Source organism: Callospermophilus lateralis, chromosome X (genome assembly GCF_048772815.1).
Source record: "Callospermophilus lateralis isolate mCalLat2 chromosome X, mCalLat2.hap1, whole genome shotgun sequence".
Lineage (NCBI taxonomy): Eukaryota > Metazoa > Chordata > Mammalia > Rodentia > Sciuridae > Callospermophilus > Callospermophilus lateralis.
The window spans coordinates 33,111,404-33,129,769 of record NC_135325.1 but is presented as its reverse complement, the minus strand read 5'-3'; the positions used below and the strand labels follow the sequence as shown (position 1 = coordinate 33,129,769).

Sequence of the window (18,366 nt, the reverse complement as noted above, 5' to 3'; positions counted from 1 at the left end):
GATTCAATGCAATCCTCATTAAGGCACCAATGACTTTTTTCACAGAACTAGAAAAAACAGTCCTAAAATTCATGTGGAAGAATAAAAGACCAAGAAGAGCCAAAGCAATTTTGAGCAATAAGAGCAATCCTGGAGGCATCACAATTCCTGACTTTGAATTATACTACAGAGGGCCTAGGGTTGTGGCTCAGTGGTAGAGCGCTTGCCTAGCATGTGTGAGGCACTGGGTTTGATCCTCAGCACCACATAAAAATAAAATAAGTGAATAACAGTATTGTGTCCATCTACAACTAAAATATATATATATTAAAAAAACAAATTATACACCAGGCTGAGGCAGGAGGATTGCAAGTTCAAAGCCAGTCTCAGCAAAAGCAAGGTGCTAAGCAACCCAGTGAAACCTTCTCTCTAAATAAAACACAAAATACAGCTGAGGATGTGGTTCAGTGGTCAAGTACCCCTGAGTTCAATCCCCAGTAAAAAACAAATAAACAAAACCAAGTATACTACAGAGCTATAATAACAAAAACTGCATGGTACTGACATGAAATAGACATGAAACCCATAGAATAGATCAAAAGAAGCAGACACAAACCCACACAAGTACAGTCAGTTGATCATTGACAAAGGTACAAAACACATATGTTGAAGAAATGACAGACTTTTAAACAAATGGTACTGTGAAGATTTGGATATCCATATGTAGAAGAATGAAACTAAATCCCTATCTCTCTCACTGCACAAAAGTCAAGTCAACGTGGGTTAAAGACCTAGGATTCAGACCAGAGACTTTACAACTGTTAGAAGAAAACATAGTTTAAATACTCCATTATTTAGGTGCAGGTAACAGCTTCTTCAATAAGACCCCTAAAGCTCAAAAAATTTTTAAAAAAGAATTAACAAATGGAATGGAATCAAATTTAAAGCTTCTGTACAGGAAAGAAAACAATTAAGAATTTGAAGAGAGCCAGACACTGTAGTGCACATTCGTAATCCTGGCAACTCTGGAGGTTGAAGCAGAAGGATCACAAGTTCAAGGTCAGCCTCAACAACTTTGTGAGGACCTAAGAAATTTATCAATCTCAAAATTAAAAAAAAAAAAAAAGAGGAGATGAGGATATAGCTCAGAGGTAAAGCACCCTGGGTTAAATTCCCAGTACCCCTCCACACCAAATGTGAAGAGAGAGCCTACAGAATGGGAGAAAATCTTCGCCAGCTACTCTTCTGACAGAGGATTAATATCCAGAATAAATAAATAACTCAAAAAACTTAACACCAAAGGAAAAAATAACCCAATCAATAAATGGGCAAATGAAGTAAATCGACATTTTTTTCTAAAGAAGAAATTAAAATGACCAATAAATATATGAAAATATGTTCAACACTTTTAGAGATCAAGAAAATGAAAATCAAAACTATAGAGATTTCATCTCACCCCAGTTAGAATGGCAATGGTCAAGAATACAAATAATAGACTGGGAGTGGTGGCACTCATCTGTAATCCCAGCTACTCAAGAGCTGAGGCAGAGAACTGCAACTTCAATGCCAGCCTTGGTAACTTGGTGAGACCCTATCTCAAAATAAAAAGGGCTGGGGTTATAGTTCAGTGGTAGAGTGCCACTGGGGTTTCGGGGAGAAAGAGGGGAGATGGAGAGAGAGAATACAAATAATAAGTGCTGGTGAGGATGCTGGGGGAATAGGAACAATTTATAATCTGTGGGTGGGATTGTAAATTAATACAACCACTATGGATTTCAGGATGGAGTTCCTCAAAAGACTGGGAATGGGGGCTGGGGATGTGGCTCAAGTGGTAGCATGCTCGCCTGGCATGCGCAGGGCAGTGGGTTTGATCCTCAGCACCACATAAAAATAAAATAAAGATGTTGTGTCCACCAAAAACTAAAAAATAAATATTAAAAAATTCTCTCTCTCTCTCTCTCTCTCTCTCTCTCTCTCTCTCTCTCAAAAAAAAAAAAAAAAAAAAAAAAGACTGGGAATGGAACCACTATATGATCTAGCTATTCCACTCCTTGGTATTTATCCAAAAGAATTAAAGTCATCATACTATAGTGATACATGCATACCTGTCTTTTTATTTTTTATTTATTTTTTTTAGTCATACATGACAGTAGAATGCATTTTGATATATAATACATACATGGAATGTACATACATCAATCATATTGTCTATTCTATTCTGCTGCCCTTCCTATCATGCATACCTGTCTTTATAGCAGCACAATTCACAATAACCAAACACAATAGCCACCGAGGAACCAGCCTAGGTGTCTGTTAATGGATGAATGGATGAGGAAAGTGTGGTATATATACACAATGGAGTTTTATTCAGCCATAAAAGAGAACAAAATTATGTCAACTTCAGGAAAATGGATGAAACTTGAGCATAGTTAAGCATAAACCAAACTCAGAAGGTCAAGGGTTGTATGTTTTCTCTCATATATGAAAGCTAGAGAGAAAAAAGAAAAGAAAGAGGACCTCCCGAAAATAAAAGAGAGGATAGTAGACTAGAAAAAAGGAGACCTGGGGTTGTGAGTTGTGTATGTATAGATATATCAAAATGAATCCTGTTATCATGTTAAACTATAATGCACCAATAAAAAATTAAATATCACCCACTTTTAGAATAAACTTAACCAAATACAACCTAAGCCTTGTTTGAATTTCAACTTGGATAAAATAAATACAAAAATAAAATTATGATATATTGGGAGATAACTGAACACTAAATGGATAATTGATGATATTAGTAATTATTGCTAATTGTTGAGGTACGGTATAATATTTTGTTTGAATTTTTGTCCTTTTTTTGTAGTACTAGAGATTGATCCCAGGGGTACTTTATCACTGAACTACATCCCCAGTCATTTCTATTTTTTATTCTTAGATAGGGTCTCACTAAGTTGTTGAGGCTGGCCTTGAACTTGTGATCCTCCTGCCTCAGCCTTCCAAGTAGTTGGAATTACACTGAACCTGACTACATCCTTATTTTTAAGTTCAAATTGTTTTATTCAACAATCCAAATTGTATACACACACACACACACACACACACACACACACACACCAGAAATGAAACAGATTTATCCTTCATAAACTTTCTCTTTTTCTTTCTTTCTTTTTTCTTTCCTCCTTCCTTCCTTCCTTTCTTTGTGTGTGGTACTGAGGATTGAACCCAGGGTGCTTTATCTCTGAGCTACATCCCCATATCTTTTTAATTTATTTATTTTGAGACAGAATCTCACTAAGTTGCCTTGGCTAGCCTGGAATTTGTGATATTCCTACCTCAGCCTCCTTAGTAGCTGGGATTCAGGCCTGCACCATTGCACCTGGTCAGATTTATTTTCTAAACCTGAGATAGGAATTTGGGGATACAGAAAAAGAAACATATATGTAGTCTCAAAAGAGAAGTGCCCATGCATATTAGGATGTAGAAACATTCATAAACCCTTTTATTTTCTGTGACTGGGGACTGAACCCAGAGGCCGCTACCACTGAGGTATACCCTCAGTCCTTTATATTTTATTTTGGAACAGGTTCTTGCTATGTTGCCCAGCCTGGTCTCAAATTTGAGATCCTCCTGTCTTAGAATTTCTAAAATTAAAGGAGTAATCTGGCACACATGAATCTTTGAAATGCAAAACAAAAACCCCCTGAACAATCTCACCCATGTTCTAAGCCCATGTTCTTAGCCAATGTTCTTGGACTATGCCCTTTGCCTGCAAAAAGCAACCTGGTATAAAGGCAATACTTAAGCACTAGAAAATGTGAAATTGTGTAACTCCATCCTGACTCTAGTTCAGGCCCTAGCTATTGTCCTCTATATATTAACACTGCTGGCCAAGGGGTTGTCTCTCCCTCTGGAGATGGCTGGCATTTTCCCTTGAATCAATTCTCTCTCTCTCTCTCTCTCTCTCTCTCTCTCTCTCTCTTTCTTTTTGTAGTTCTAGGGATTGAACCTAGGGGCACTTTACCAATGAGCTAAGCCTCTTGATAGGATTACACAGTATAAGCATGGGTCATAGTGTTGAGAGCCACAGCCAAAGGGGCCCCAGCAAACTTCCAGCTGCCAGCTGATTGGCTCCTCTGCGGTGATGCTCATTGGGCTGTTTCATTGGGCTGTTTCCCCGCCCTTTCAGACCATGGAGCTGCTCATTGGGGAACTTTTTTGGCTCCGCCCACACGACCCAGCCAATCGGCCTCAAGAGCAGGAGGAGTGGGGGAGGTTGAGAGGCTTGTGGGAAGCCAGTGGTGGCAGTTGGGCTCTGAGGGTTTTTCCTGAGGAGCTGTGTGGTGTGGTGTGAGTGTTCTAAAAATAAAGTTCATTTCTTTTGACAAGTGGCTCCTGAATTGTGCCCAGCCAGACTGCGGCACCATAGCGCCCAGCTTGAATGTGTATTTCTTACTTTATCTGAAGAAAGTCTCTCCCTTGAGATAGACTGCATTTTCCCTTGAATATGTATACCTGCTTTCGTGAATAAATCTGCCTGTGTCTCTGGAGCATGCTGAAATTCTTTTTATCCTGTGATCAGAGGTCCTCCACTTGTCCCGAGTCAGTTCCAGTCTTCAGGACAAAAGCACAAGGAAACTGATTAGAAAAAATCTTGCAGAAGATTAAAACAAAACAAAACAATTTTTTTGGGGGGGTGGGGATACCTGGGAGTGAACTCAGGGCTGCTTAACCACTGAGCCACAACAATACCAGCCTTATTTTGTATTTTATTTAGAGGCAGGGTCTCACTGAGTTGCTTAGTGCCTTGCAGTTGCTGAGGCTGGCTTTGAACTTGCAATCCTCCTGTTTCAGCCTCCCAAGCCACTGGGATTATAGAAGTGTGCCACCATGCCTGGATTTTTTTTTCAGATATTGATGGACTTTTATTTTATTCATTTATTTATATGCAGTGCTAAGAATCAAACCCCCTGCCTCACACATGCTGACAAGCGCTCTACCACTGAGCTACAACCCCAGCTCCCCACTTTTTTTTTTTTTTTTTTTTTTTGGTACTAGGGACTGAACCCAGGGATGCTTAACCACTGAGCCACATCCTCAGCCCCTTTTTATATTTTATTTAGAGACAGGGTCTCGCCAAATTACTGAGTCTAACTTTGAACTTGTAATCCTCCTGCCTCAGCCTCCCAAGCTGCTGGGATTACAGGCAAGTGCCACAGTGCCTGGCTTAGGCCTACTTTCTAAAATGCTTATAGTTTAAATGCATTTGGTATTTTATTCTACTATTAAGATCTAATAATATTCCAAACCAAAATTCATCATCATCCATCCCAACTTTTCATCTGATGACATTCAGGAGTGTTTCTTTTCTTTTCTGGATACTGGGGATTGAACCTGGGGTGCTTAACTACCACATCCCCAGTACTTTTTATTTTTTATTATGAGACATGGTCTTGCTAAGTTGCTGAGGGCCTTGCTAAGATTCTCATGCTGGCCTCAAACTTGCAATCCTCTCGCCTCAGCCTCCTAAGCGCCTGGAATTATAGGCCTGTACCATCACGCCCAGCTCAGGAGTCTATTAAGTGAGCTGCCATCTCTGTTGTCAGCATTGAAACTTAAGAAAACAAATTTCTCTGAAATCCCTGAATGATCTTGCATTCGGGCAAGATCATTGCATTCTATGTTCATTGCATTCTATGTTCTGTTAATGATGGAAAGTGTCATCTCTCTCCAAGTAGATGGCAAATTTGTTTTTCTGATTTGTTACTATCTAATCTATTAATCCAAAGAGAAAAAAAATGCCTCTCTAGAACACTATCTTTTAAAAAGGCTTTTCGGGCTGGGGATGTGGCTCAAGCGGTAGCCCGCTCGCCTGGCATGCGTGCGGCCCGGGTTCGATCCTCAGCACCACATACAAACAAAGATGTTGTGTCTGCCGAAAACTAAAATAAATAAATATTAAAAAAAATAAAAAAGGCTTTTCATGACACTTTTCTGAGTAAACTCATTCATTCATTCTAATAGCTGATAAATTATTTGGCCAGTTCTAATCATTTTTTCTCTCTCTCTGGATTGAGCTTTGGGATTCTCTAACACTGAGCTACATCCCCAGCCCTAGCCCTCATTTTTTTATTTTGTTAAATTGCTGAGGATGGCCTTGAACTTGCTATCTTCCTCCCTCAGCCTTTTGAGTTGCTGGGATTACGGGTGTGTGCCACCTGCCTGTTTCAGTTCAGCTATTTTTATTTCTGTTCCTTCATGAGATAATTTAAATTCCAAATATTACCTGCAGACCATTTATTGTCCAAATGTTACTGAACCCAAGTCTGTCTGCTTGTTGCACCACAAGCCAATTAAGTCACGAAACAAGGTATTGAAGCAATAAAAATAACTTTGTTTGAAAACCTGGCTGATCCAGAAGAGGGAGGACAAGCATTAGAAGTCCACCTTCACGGGCTGGGATTGTGGCTCAGTGGTAGAGCGTTTGCCTAGCATGGGCGGGACCCGTGTTCAATTCTCAGCACCACATACAAATAAAGGCATTGTGCTACACTAAAAAAAAAAATAAATATTAAAAAAAGAAGCCCACCTTCATGATAGCTAAGCTATGATACCAACCTAGGTGTCCTTCAATGGATGAATGGATAAAGAAAATGTCATATAAGGCTGGGGTTGTGGCTCGGTGGTAGAGTGCTTGCCTCACATGTGTGAGGCACTGGGTTCCATTCTCAGCACTGCATATAAATAAATGAATAAAATAAAGGTCCATCAGCAGTAAAAAAAATATTTAAAAAACAGAAAATTTAGTATATATACAAAATGGAATATTACTCAGCCATAAAAAAGAATGAAATTATGGTATTTGCCTGTAAGTGGATGGGGATGGAGACTATCATGCTAAGTGAGATGAACCAATCCCCAAACACCAAAGGCCAAATGTTCTCTCTGATATGCAGATGCTAACAAACAACAAGGCAGTGGGGAGAATAGAAGTACTTTGGATTAGACAAAGGGGAATGAGGGAAGGGAGAGGATGGGAATGGGAAAGACAGTAGAATGAATCAGATATAACTTCCCTATGTTCATATATGAATACACAACCAGTGTAATTCCCACATGATGTACAACCACAAAAATGGGCAGTTATATTCCCTTATGAATACTATGGCAAAATACACTCTACTGTCATGTATAACTAAAAAGAACAAATTAAAAAAATAATGGGGTTGGGGATGTGGCTCAAGCGGTAGCACGCTCGCGGCGCTGGGTTCGATCCTCAGCACCACATTAAAAAAAAAAAAAAAAAAGATGTTGTATCCACCGAAAACTAAAAAATAAAATTAAAATTAAAAAAAAAAAGTCCATCTTGCTCCTTAGAGTCAGTGAGGGGTTCTTTTTCTTTTTTAGCCATTTTTAAAAATTTTTTAGTTGTAGTTGGACACAATACCTTTATTTCATTTATTTATTTTTTTATGTGGTGCTGAAGATCGAACCCAGGGCCTCCAACATGCGAGGCGAGCGCTCTACCCCTGAGCCCCAGCCCCAGCCCCAGTAAGGGGTTCTTAATGGGGAGGTTTAAGGAAGTGGGAAAAAAGGAATGCAAATAAAATCAAGAAGCTATTTTTGAATTGCAGGCCATAGGTATCACGAGAGTTAGGTTTCTCTAGTTGCTACTATGGTAGAAACCTGTAATTCAAATAGTGTTTCAGTCAGCTTTGTGTCATTGTGACCAAAATACCTGACAAGAACAACTCAGAGGAGGGAAAGTTTATTTGATGTTCATGGTTTCAAAGGTCTTAGTCCATAACCTCAGCAACTTATCAAGGACCTAAGAGTCCCTTGTTCTGGGCCCAAGGTGAGGCAGGACATCATGGCTAAAAGATAGGGCAAAGGAAAGCAGCCTACCACATGGTGACCAGGAAGTGTGGGGGGGTGGCACTGGGCAGATGCATTCTTCCAGGGCACACCCCTAGTGATCCACTTTGTCCAGCTACACCCCACTGTAGACATACAGTCATCACCCAGTCCTTTCAAACTAGGATGGACTTATTTGGGTACAGTTCTCACAATTCAATCATTTCACTTCCCACCGTTTCTGCATCAACACAGAAAGTTTGGGAGGGATACCTTATATCCTACCCATAACTAACCATTGTTAGTATAGATGACCATCTTAAGCTGTACAGTAACTGGGATAACAAGCTTGCACCATAGCACCTAGCTCTGGATATTTCTTTAGCATGTTAAAATGTATGTGTACCTGAAACCCATAGGAGCCATCTACTAAAGTGAGAGAAAGAATGAGATTGATTCCTGTCAGAATATGACATTTCCTAAAAGAACTAGCCAATGATAGTTAAGAAATTAGAGACAGAAACTAGAGGAGCAAATTTTAGAAATGAAAAATATATAACATTTTTGAAAATATAGGTGCCCCTACACATATGGATATGCTGAATAAACTCCAGTGGCTGTACAGATGCAAAAATGTAAAATAGTTAATGTCAAACCACAAAGAAATTTAGTGATACTTTTATAAACTTGGGGAAAGGGAGCCTTGCAATGCTTTTTTTTTTTTTTTTTTTTTTGCACCAGGGATTGAACTCCAGGGCATTTAATCACTGAGCCACATCCCCAGCCCTTTTTATTTTTTATTTAGAGACAGGGTCTTGCTGAGTTGATTAGGGTCTTGCAAAGTTGCAGAGTGCCGCAGTCTGGCTGGGCACAATTCAGGAGCCACTTGTCAAAAGAAACTAACTTTATTTTTAGAACCACACACGCCAAACAAAACAGCTCCTCAGGAAAAAACCCTCAGAGCCCAACTGCCACCACCAGCTTCCCACAGGCCACACACCCCAACCCAGCCTCTTCCTCCCACAATCCTCCTGCTCTTGAGGCCGATTGGCTGGGTTGCATGGGTGGAGCCAAAAAAGTCCCCCAATGAGCAGCTCCGTGGTCTGAAAGGGCAGGGAAACAGCCCAATGAGCATCTCCACAGAGGAGCCAATCAGCTAGGTGTTGCTGGGGCCACTGTGAGCCAATCATCAGCTGGCAGTCTGAAAGTTTGCTGGAGCCCCTTCGGCTGTGGCTCTCAACAGCTGAGGCTGGTTTTGAACTCATGATCCTCCTGCCTCAGCTTCCCGAGCTGCTGGGATTACAGGTGTGCACCACCACACTCAGGCTTATGCTAGACTTTATAAAGGAAGACAGTCATGTTTCAACAGGGAGTACTTTATAATATGGCAAAAGTAGCCAGGAAATAATAAAACTTTGTCAAGGTGACCTGCCAGGTACCCAATTCCTAAAACCACAGACTGTCCTTTACTGATCCCACAGATTGCCATAAATTGGTTTATTATCCCCTGAACCCATTACTAACTAAAGTCTCCATTCCGGACACAAGCCAGCATCTGGTAACAAAGCCCCCTTCTATTTTTATCTGATCCTTTCTTTCACTCCTTGCCTACTTGCCACAGATGAGCTGCTCCTTAACAGCTCGTCAAGTCTTAGGTTTTCCACAGCCAGCATGGCCAATATGGGCTTTTGGCTCCTTTGAGGACCCGTGGGCAAATCATCTGTGGGCAACTGGGCCTCCCCCAGAGGGTGAGGTCAAGTGTAGGGGGCACTTGGCCCCATTATGGTAAGGTGGAACAGCGGTGTGGTTGTTGGAATTATGTCTCACAGTGTGAAGTTTTGATTCTCTTCCTGCTCACATAGTTCAACCCATAGACATAAAAATCCTAAATATAAAGTTATAATGGACATAAAAATTATATATGTATATGTAATATGAAATTATATACATATATATGTATATATGATATGGGTAAGATTTTTTTTCTTTTTGGGTAGTGGGAATTGAACCCAGGAGTGCTTTACCATATTTTAAAAAATGTTTCTATTAGTTGTTGATGGACCTTTATTTAATTAATTCATTTATATGCAGTGCTGAGAATCAAACCCAGTGTTTCACACATGCTATGCAAGCGCTCTACCACTGAGCCACAAGCTGCACCCCCCTCCCTTTACCATTGAACTACATCTCCAGTACATCCTTTTTATTTTAAGACAGGGTCTGGGTGTGGCTAAATTGCTGAGGCTGGCTGTAAACTTGCAATCCTCCTGCATCAGCCTCAAGAGTTGATGTGGAGGCTTAAAATCGTTTTTATGAAAAATTTTGAGACTTGCTATGGTTACATGCTGGTTCATTATATTTTTTATGCATGCATTTAAGATTTCATAATCAAAACAAAACAACAAGCCAGGAGTGGTGGCACACGCCTGTAATCCCAGCTGCTAGGCTCAGGAGGCTGAGGCAGGAGGATCCAGAGTTCAAAGACAGCCTCAGCAATTGGCAAGGTACTAAGCATCTGTGAGTGAGACCCTGTCTCTAAATAAAATACAAAATAGGGCTGGGGTTGTGGCTCCGTGAAAGAGTGCTCCTGAGTTCAATCCCTGGTACCCCCCCCCAAAAAAACAAACAAACAAAAATATTAGGGACTTGGGGGTATGTAATTCCAGATTCGTGGGATCCCAATAGACCTCCAGGAGCCGAATCAGATGCAATCACACAAGAGTCTGGACTCACAACCGCAGCGGTCCCGAGGAGTGAGTCCTGGCCTGGAGGATAGTCTATGTGTCACAACATCACACAGAAAATCATTTCACACCGCGGGAAAATCAAACAACAACTCTTAACATTGATTAGCACATACTCTGGCGCTGGCGGGAACAAGTTGGGTAAGAATGATTGGTTTGTTCAAGTGGTGGATACGTTTGAAATGATTGGGTTAGGCTGTGAGAGGTTGCAAGAGTGTATTTGCTAAACTGCAAGGTTGCCTAATCATTCTATCAATCACCAAAACTACTGGGAGGGCTGCTTGGTATTTCAGGTATCTTCCCTGTCTCACTCTGATTGGTTGTTGCTATCGTCGAAATTAGGCCTCAGGCATTCTTTTGGTCTTTTCAGGAACTTGCATTTGCTGAGTCTAGGATATCTGGTATGGACAAAGACTCAGCAGGTAGCAATGTGCTTAGGAACAGGTTTTCCAAGGACAAGGGTCACCCTCCCCCTTTGGATAGGTCCTGCTCTGAGGTACAGACTGGTTTTTCAAAAATGGAGTCACATCAGTTTCTCAGGTGTAGCTTAGTGATACAGCACTTCTCCTAGTATGTGTGAGGCCCTCGGTTCCATCCCCAGCACCAAAAAAATAAAAATAAATAATAAGGTAAACAAGCAAATAAAACATTCTTCTGAGAATTGGGCCTCTTCTTTTTTGGGAGGAGGGGGTAGTGAGGATTGAATCCAGAGGTGCTTTAATACTGAGCTACATCCCCAGTCCTTTTTTAAATATTTGAAACAAAGTCTAGCTAAGTTGCTTAAGGCCTCACTAAGTTGCTGAGGCTAGCCTTGAAATCCTCTTTGCCTCAGCCTCCTCAGTCACTAGGATTACAGTCTTGTGCCTCCATACCCAGCTCCTTTTTGCTTTTTAGACTTTACTTTTTTCTGTGCATTTTTCCTTTACATTTTTATTTTTACTCCAACTCCAGGCACATTCCCTTGAAGAATTATGCCTATTATGTCTAGAAATATATAGAAGAGTATATATCTCCAGCTGGGCACAGTGGCCCACACCTGTAATCCCAGCGGCTCAGGAGGCTGAGACAGGAGATCTTGAGTTCAAAGCCAGCCTCAGCAAAAGTGATGCAGTTATCAACTCAGTGAGACCCTGTCTCTAAGTAAAATACAAAATAGGGCTGGGGAGTGGCTCAGTGCTCTAGTGCTCCTCAGTTGTTCAATTCCTATTTCCAAAAAAAGGGGGGGGGTATATACCTCTATCTGATAATATGTGTACATGGGGCAAGTTGGCCATTGTTCATCATTATGCAACCAAATCCTCTATGAGTGCTAAATGTCTTCATCTTTTTAAATCCTAAAATGGTGACTGTGACTTAAGATGGCCATCCAGATGCTAAGCAAGGACCTTATAGTCTTTTTTGTCTGTTACTGGCCCTTTAAGACCTGGGCCATGATGTGTAGATCTCACCAGATCTTGGCTGCATGGGCCACTTATAGGAATAAACCTAAGAGAAAGAGGGTTTACTGAAGCACAATCTAGCCTTTGAATGTTTTCTTCTGAATTATTAAACAATTTTGACATTAAAGTTGGTCTGTCAGGGGTAAAGTATGAAAGAGATTCTATATGTACAGGCATTTATGCAGTTGCATGATAAGGGGTCTGAACTATCAGAAACTAATTTGAAGGTGCCAAAAGGCACTGCCTCTGATGTGCAAGGATAGCAGGACACCAGAAGAAAGGGTTAAAAAGATTTAAATCTTTTAAACCCAGTGCTGGCACTCTCAGCACTATTACTCATCTGGCTCCAGGCAGCTACAGATCTTCTCACTGTGGTCAAGAATACTAGCCCTAAACTGGAAAAAGATCCCAAAAAAGCTGCCTGGGCTGTAGAAAATCGGTCAAAGAGAATGTGGCCTCTGCCCTGCCTTCCAGTCACTTTTGCCCCTGGGGGGTGGAGGTTGATGGTCACAAAAGATGTGGCAGTAGGTTTAAGTACAGTTAGTTTATGATCTGGGGACAGGAATAGTCTCTCCTTTTAAAATCTGATAGGACACCCCATTTGGCCAGGGGATATTCATCACTGGGCAGAGCAATTCTTTCTATAACAGTATCCCATCAAACTGAATGCCTGGGGAGACTGGCAGAATAAATAAATGGACCCAGAAAAGAAACAGACAGAAACTAAGGCCAACCTGTGTTTTGTAGGCAGCCTCTGAAAAAGGATCTTCAAGGAAGCCTAAGGAAAAGGATGGAGGGGCTGGGGTGGTAGCTCAGTGGCAGAATGCTTGCCTAGCACATGTGAGGCCCTGGATTCGATCCCCAGCACCACATAAAAATTAAATAAGCAAAATAAATGTAAAAAAAGGAAAAGAAATGGATGGAAAGGGCCTCCTCCATTGCATATCAATATGCCTAGTATAAGAAAAAGGCCAAAAAGGAGCCTCTGGGTAGAAATGACAGTGGAGAAATCACTTAAAGTGGATGGCATTTTGATAATGATAAGAGAGATAGGTCAGGCTCAAAAATAACCTGTCTTCCAACCCCTTGAATGCCACAAGGGAGAGAAAAGATTAAGACAATTTTATTGTATATGCTAGATTTTCCAACCCTCTCCTGGGATGAAATTTTTTATGTAAATTAAATGCACAGATAACATAAGGACTGTTTCAGAATATGAGTTTAATAAAGGGTCCAAAACTAGAAAAGATAAAAGGAAGTTATAGGTATGAAAATATATTTTAGCATGGAAAATTAGAAGGTAAAAGAAATGTTTCTGAATGAGAAAATATTTTGTCTGGCAAAGAAATATTCTTTAGGTAAAGTCCAAGATGAAAGAGGACAAAACTAAGGATGTAAAGTTGTGAATGTCTTAGTCACAGGTTTGTGGAAGGTAATCTCAGAAAGTTTGTGTTTATGATTAAATTGGCCATAAGTAGTACAGTCAAAGTTATTTGAACTTTAATGTATTGATAGAAAGTAAAGTCTGAAACATCAGTCTGCTCTTATCAAGATAATTTTCTTGTATTTGTTAGGTTTTATTACTTGAGGAAACTAAGTCTTAAAGGAATTAGGGTTTGTACCTCTGTTAAAGTCTTAAATGATTACTTTGTAACTGGTTAAACAAACATCTGTTACTTAGGTTATAAAAATATAGTTGACACCCTAAATATATGTGACTAGGTATATATATGCATCTGAGAACTATCAGTCTAAGCCTTGTCTAAGTGTTATGGAAAATTTACTAGCAAGATAACTAATAAGTGATCTCTTTTATATATTGTATCTGACATAGAAGGGCCACACTGTCATTTGAAGACCTGTCTTATATCTGTTTGCTTTGACTAAGTCAATTTCTGATTATTAACACTGTTTCCTAAATGTATAAGATATTTAAGGCTATCCGTTGACTTTTTAAAAATATTTATTTTTTAGTTGTAGTTGGACACAATACCTTTATATCATTCATTTATTTTTATGTGGTGCTGAGGATCAAACCCAGGTCCCTGCACATGCTAAGCAAGTGCTCTACTGCTAAGCCACAATCCCAGCCCTATCCATTGATTTTTGCATTGATTATTGTTACCGTACACTATAGATTCTAAATTTTACTTTAAAAGTTAAACTTAGTTAAATGTAAAGCTTAGGGGAGAGCACTTTATCAAGTTCGTGTTCTTCAAACTAAAATTATCGGTAGTAATAGTCTTCTTCAGATTCATATAGAAATAACAAATTCAGTTATGTTTATAACTGGATAAAGGTAACCTGTTGTCAGTAAGTTACACATGGGCTGGGGATGTGGCTCAAGCTGTAGCGTGCTTGCCTGGCATGCGTGCGGCCCGGGTTCGATCCTCAGCACCACATACAACAAAGATGTTGTGTCCTCCAAGAACTAAAAAATAAATATTAAAAAATTCTCTCTCTCTCTCTCTCTCTCTCTCTCTCTTAAAAAAAGTAAGTTACACAATGTTTAGTGATCTCTGAGAAATCTCAGGTGACTCTTAAAAGTAGATAGGAACAAGATCAGTTTTTTTGATATTTTCTTTTTTAGTTATAGGTGGACACAATATCTTTATTTTATTTTATATGGTGCTGAGGATCGAACCCAGTGCCTCATGCATGCTAGGTGAGTGAGCACTCTAATTTGAACCACAACCCCAGCACACAAGATCAGTTTTGACCAATTGCCCTTAAACACCTGGCAGAATATAGCTAAAGCATAGATTTACACAAACACACACACATATATCAGTATACTTTAGCCATTAGCATATATATGATACTAATATATATATATATATATATATATATATATATATATATATATATATATATCATATACATACACACATATGATTGTGTGTGTGTGTCCATTAGCCTTATAACTATGTAGACACCCGAACTTAAGGTTCTCAGGAGGGGAATCCCATTTCTATTTGGGGCTTTGTATCACATTTTGGGAGATTGTCATACATTAATGTGAATAAAAAGAGTATCATGGTGTGGTGCCGCAGTCTCTGGCTGGGCACAAATCACGAGTCTCCACACAGCTTGTAGATTCAAACAGCAATTCTTTATTCCCGAACTCACACCGGCCTTCTACAAACACGCTCTGGGGGAATCCACGTTCTCTGCCCAAATCCACTTCTCCCAAATCCACTCTCTGCCAAAATCCCCCGCATGGGCTTCTGTCTCCCAAAATATACTGTCTGACCCTAAGCACTCAAGAGGAACTCAGCAGCAGGATACGCCCTATTCTAAAGGGGGAACACCCTAATCTCCTATTATGCTAAACTGCCCTATTCTAAAGGGGGAACACCCTAATCTCCTATTATGCTAAACCGCCCTATTCTAAAGGGGGAACACCCTAAACACGGATCCTGCCCTGGTCCTTGAGCAAGGTCACCTTTCAGAAGTCTTTCCACTAGACAGCATGGGAGTAAGCTGGCAAGGAATTTGTCATACCTACTTGGCTGATGGCTCCCAGCAGTGTGGTACATATATACAATGGTATATTACTCAGACATAAAGAAGAATGAAATTATGGCATTTGCTGGTAAATGGATGGAACTGGAAACTATCATGTTAAGTGAGATAAGCCAATCCTATAAAACCAAAGGCTGAATGTTCTCTCTGATATGTGGATACTGACTCACAATAGAGAAGGAGGAGTGGAGGTTCCCGGAATTAGAAAGGGGGAATTAATTAAGGGGAAGGGAGGGAGGGTAGGAATGGGAAAGAAAGTAGAATAAATCAGACATAACTTTCCTATGTTCATATATGAATACACAATCAGTGAAACTCCACTTCCTCTACAACCACAGGAATGGAAAGTTATACTCTATGTATGTATGATAGGTCAAAATACATTCTACTGTTATGTAAAACTGAAAAATAACAAATAAATAGAAGAGTATTATGGGGTTGGGGAATGGCTCAGTGGTAGAGTGCTTGCCTAGCATGCTCAAGCCCTGGGTTCCATCCCTAATACCACTAAAAAAGAGTATTACTTCCTGCCTTCACCCCTATTAAATTGAACTTTTGTATATTTAATTAATTGAAGCAGTTTGGCTGAAATCACATCTTTCTTTTAAGTATCTGACCACTTTGATACCAAACATAGTCTGTATATTTGATAGTCCTCCAAACACAAATGTTATTCTGCCTGACACTGATGGTACTTTGAACAGCCATTTTCTTGGGGTTGCAGGAGGAAGAGCTCATAGGGTTAGCACTAAAAGAGGATCCCAGCTTCTAAAGGAGGGATAAAAGAACTAAGGACATGAAGTAGCCCAGGCTATACCTGATGAAATCAATTGCCCACTTCTTACCTCCAAGTTTGCTTCTTGGTGGTCCATGATGCCAGCTGAGGTTGTCATTACAACGAAACCAAATCGACAGCAATTTGTTCCCTAAAAAATGATGGTTCCTAGATGGGTGTGGTGGTACCGGCCCATAATCCCAGCTACTTGGGAAGTTAATGAAGGAGAATCACAAGTTTGGAGCTAGCCAAAAAATATCAAAAAGAACCTGTCTTAAAACAAAATTAAAAGGGCTGAGGGTATAACCCCGTGGTAGAGTAGGCCTGGGTTTAATACCTAGTACTGGAAAAAAAGGGGGTGGGGTGGGTACTAGGTACCATATATATGGTGTGCATATGTAACAAATTACATTTTGTGAGGCAACCGCAGGCCACACCCATCCACCCCCAGTCACACAGCCCCAACCCCTTAGAAACCTGTGGCCGCAGTACCGGACGGGTGGCAGCATCGGATTCAAGGGGCACTTTCTTTCATCAGGAGGCTTATGACAAAATGGACATCAGGATGCCTAAAGGTGACCCCAAGAAACCAAAGGGCAAGATGTCTGCTTATGCCTATTTTGTTCAGACTTTCAGAAAAGAACATAAGAAGAAAAATCCAAAAGTTTCTGTCAATTTTGCAGAATTTTCCAAGAAGTGCTCTGAAAGATGGAAGGCATTGTCCGGGAAAGAGAAATCTAAATTTGATGAAATGGCAAAGGCAGATAAAGTACGATATGATCGGGAAATGAAGGATTATGGATCAGGTAAGCGAGGCAAGAAGGACCCTGATGCCCCCAAAAGACCACCGTCTGGATTCTTGATGTTCTGTTCAGAATTCCGCCCGAAGATCAAGTCCACACATCCTGGTATCTCCATCGGAGAAGTAGCAAAAAATCTGGGTGAGATGTGGAAAAATTTAAGTGACCACGAAAAGCAGCCGTACATCTCTAAGGCTGCAAAGCTGAAGGAGAAATACAAGAAGGATGTTGCTGACTACAAGTCAAAACGAAAGTTTGGTGGCGCAAAGGGCCCCGCTAAAGATGCTGGGAAAACGGTAGAAGAAGATGATGAAGAGGAGGAGGGAGAGGAGGAAGAAGAAGAAGAAGAGGAGGATGAATAAAAAAAGCTGTTTATCCGTCTGCTTATGAATACCTTGGAGTATCGGAGCGCCGTCCGTGATTGACACATCTTATTTAAGATACGTCTGTTAGTCTCATTAGTTCAATTACAGAATTTGATCACAATCATATTGTAGTCTCTCAATATGCTCTAGAAATTGTCAGTGGTTTACAGGAAGTGGCCCTAGGCACCCTGAAACTATCAAAGTTGTATGTATTTCCAAACATTTTTAAAATATGTTCTCCTCACTCTGTACATTTTGCTGCTGGGGTGACAAAGTATTTGAATGTTTCTGGCATTTTTTTTTAATTTGTAAGGTGGTGTTAACTATTTGGTTATTGGCTAGAAGCCCTTAGTTACAACTGTATATATCTATAGTTTGTAAAAAGAACAAAACAATTGAGACACTCTTGATGTTCCTTGCTTGGCTTTGAGGCTGTGGGGGAATATGCCTTTTGGAGGGGCTGTAGCTCAGGGTATGCACTGTGAGGCTAAATCTGTTGACACTACAGTGGGCATCCATTTAGCTTCAGGTTGTCTTGTTTTTGTATATAGTGATATACCATTCTGTTACCTTTCTTAGTTGTGGAAAAGGGGAGGTCAGCTGGCATGAGAAGTGTTGAATTTTTTTTTAATTAAGTACAGGAGATTTTAAACTTTGTTTTCAAACAAACTGTCGAATTCTTCATTGTCAGCAAAGCAAAGAGCCACTACATCAGTGAAAGTTCAAGAACCTTCTGTACTTAAATACAATTTGCAATGTTATGTTATTTTTTGTATGTTTCCAATGCTGAAATGTTTTTTGAAGTTAAATAAGCAGTATTTACATTTTTAAAAATTACCTTGTGTGAATATGTGACAATGACTCCCATATGATTATGTATAATCATGATGCACTGAG

The 18,366-nt window shown here is 40.1% G+C and overlaps 1 protein-coding gene and 1 pseudogene across 1 annotated transcript in view; one reads left to right on the top strand and one right to left on the bottom strand.

Moving 5' to 3' along the window:
- Window positions 1-18,366, bottom strand: part of LOC143639426 (uncharacterized) — an 831,269-nt gene that overhangs the window by 80,833 nt on the left and 732,070 nt on the right.
- Window positions 16,810-17,466, top strand: LOC143639436 (high mobility group protein B3 pseudogene; annotated as a pseudogene).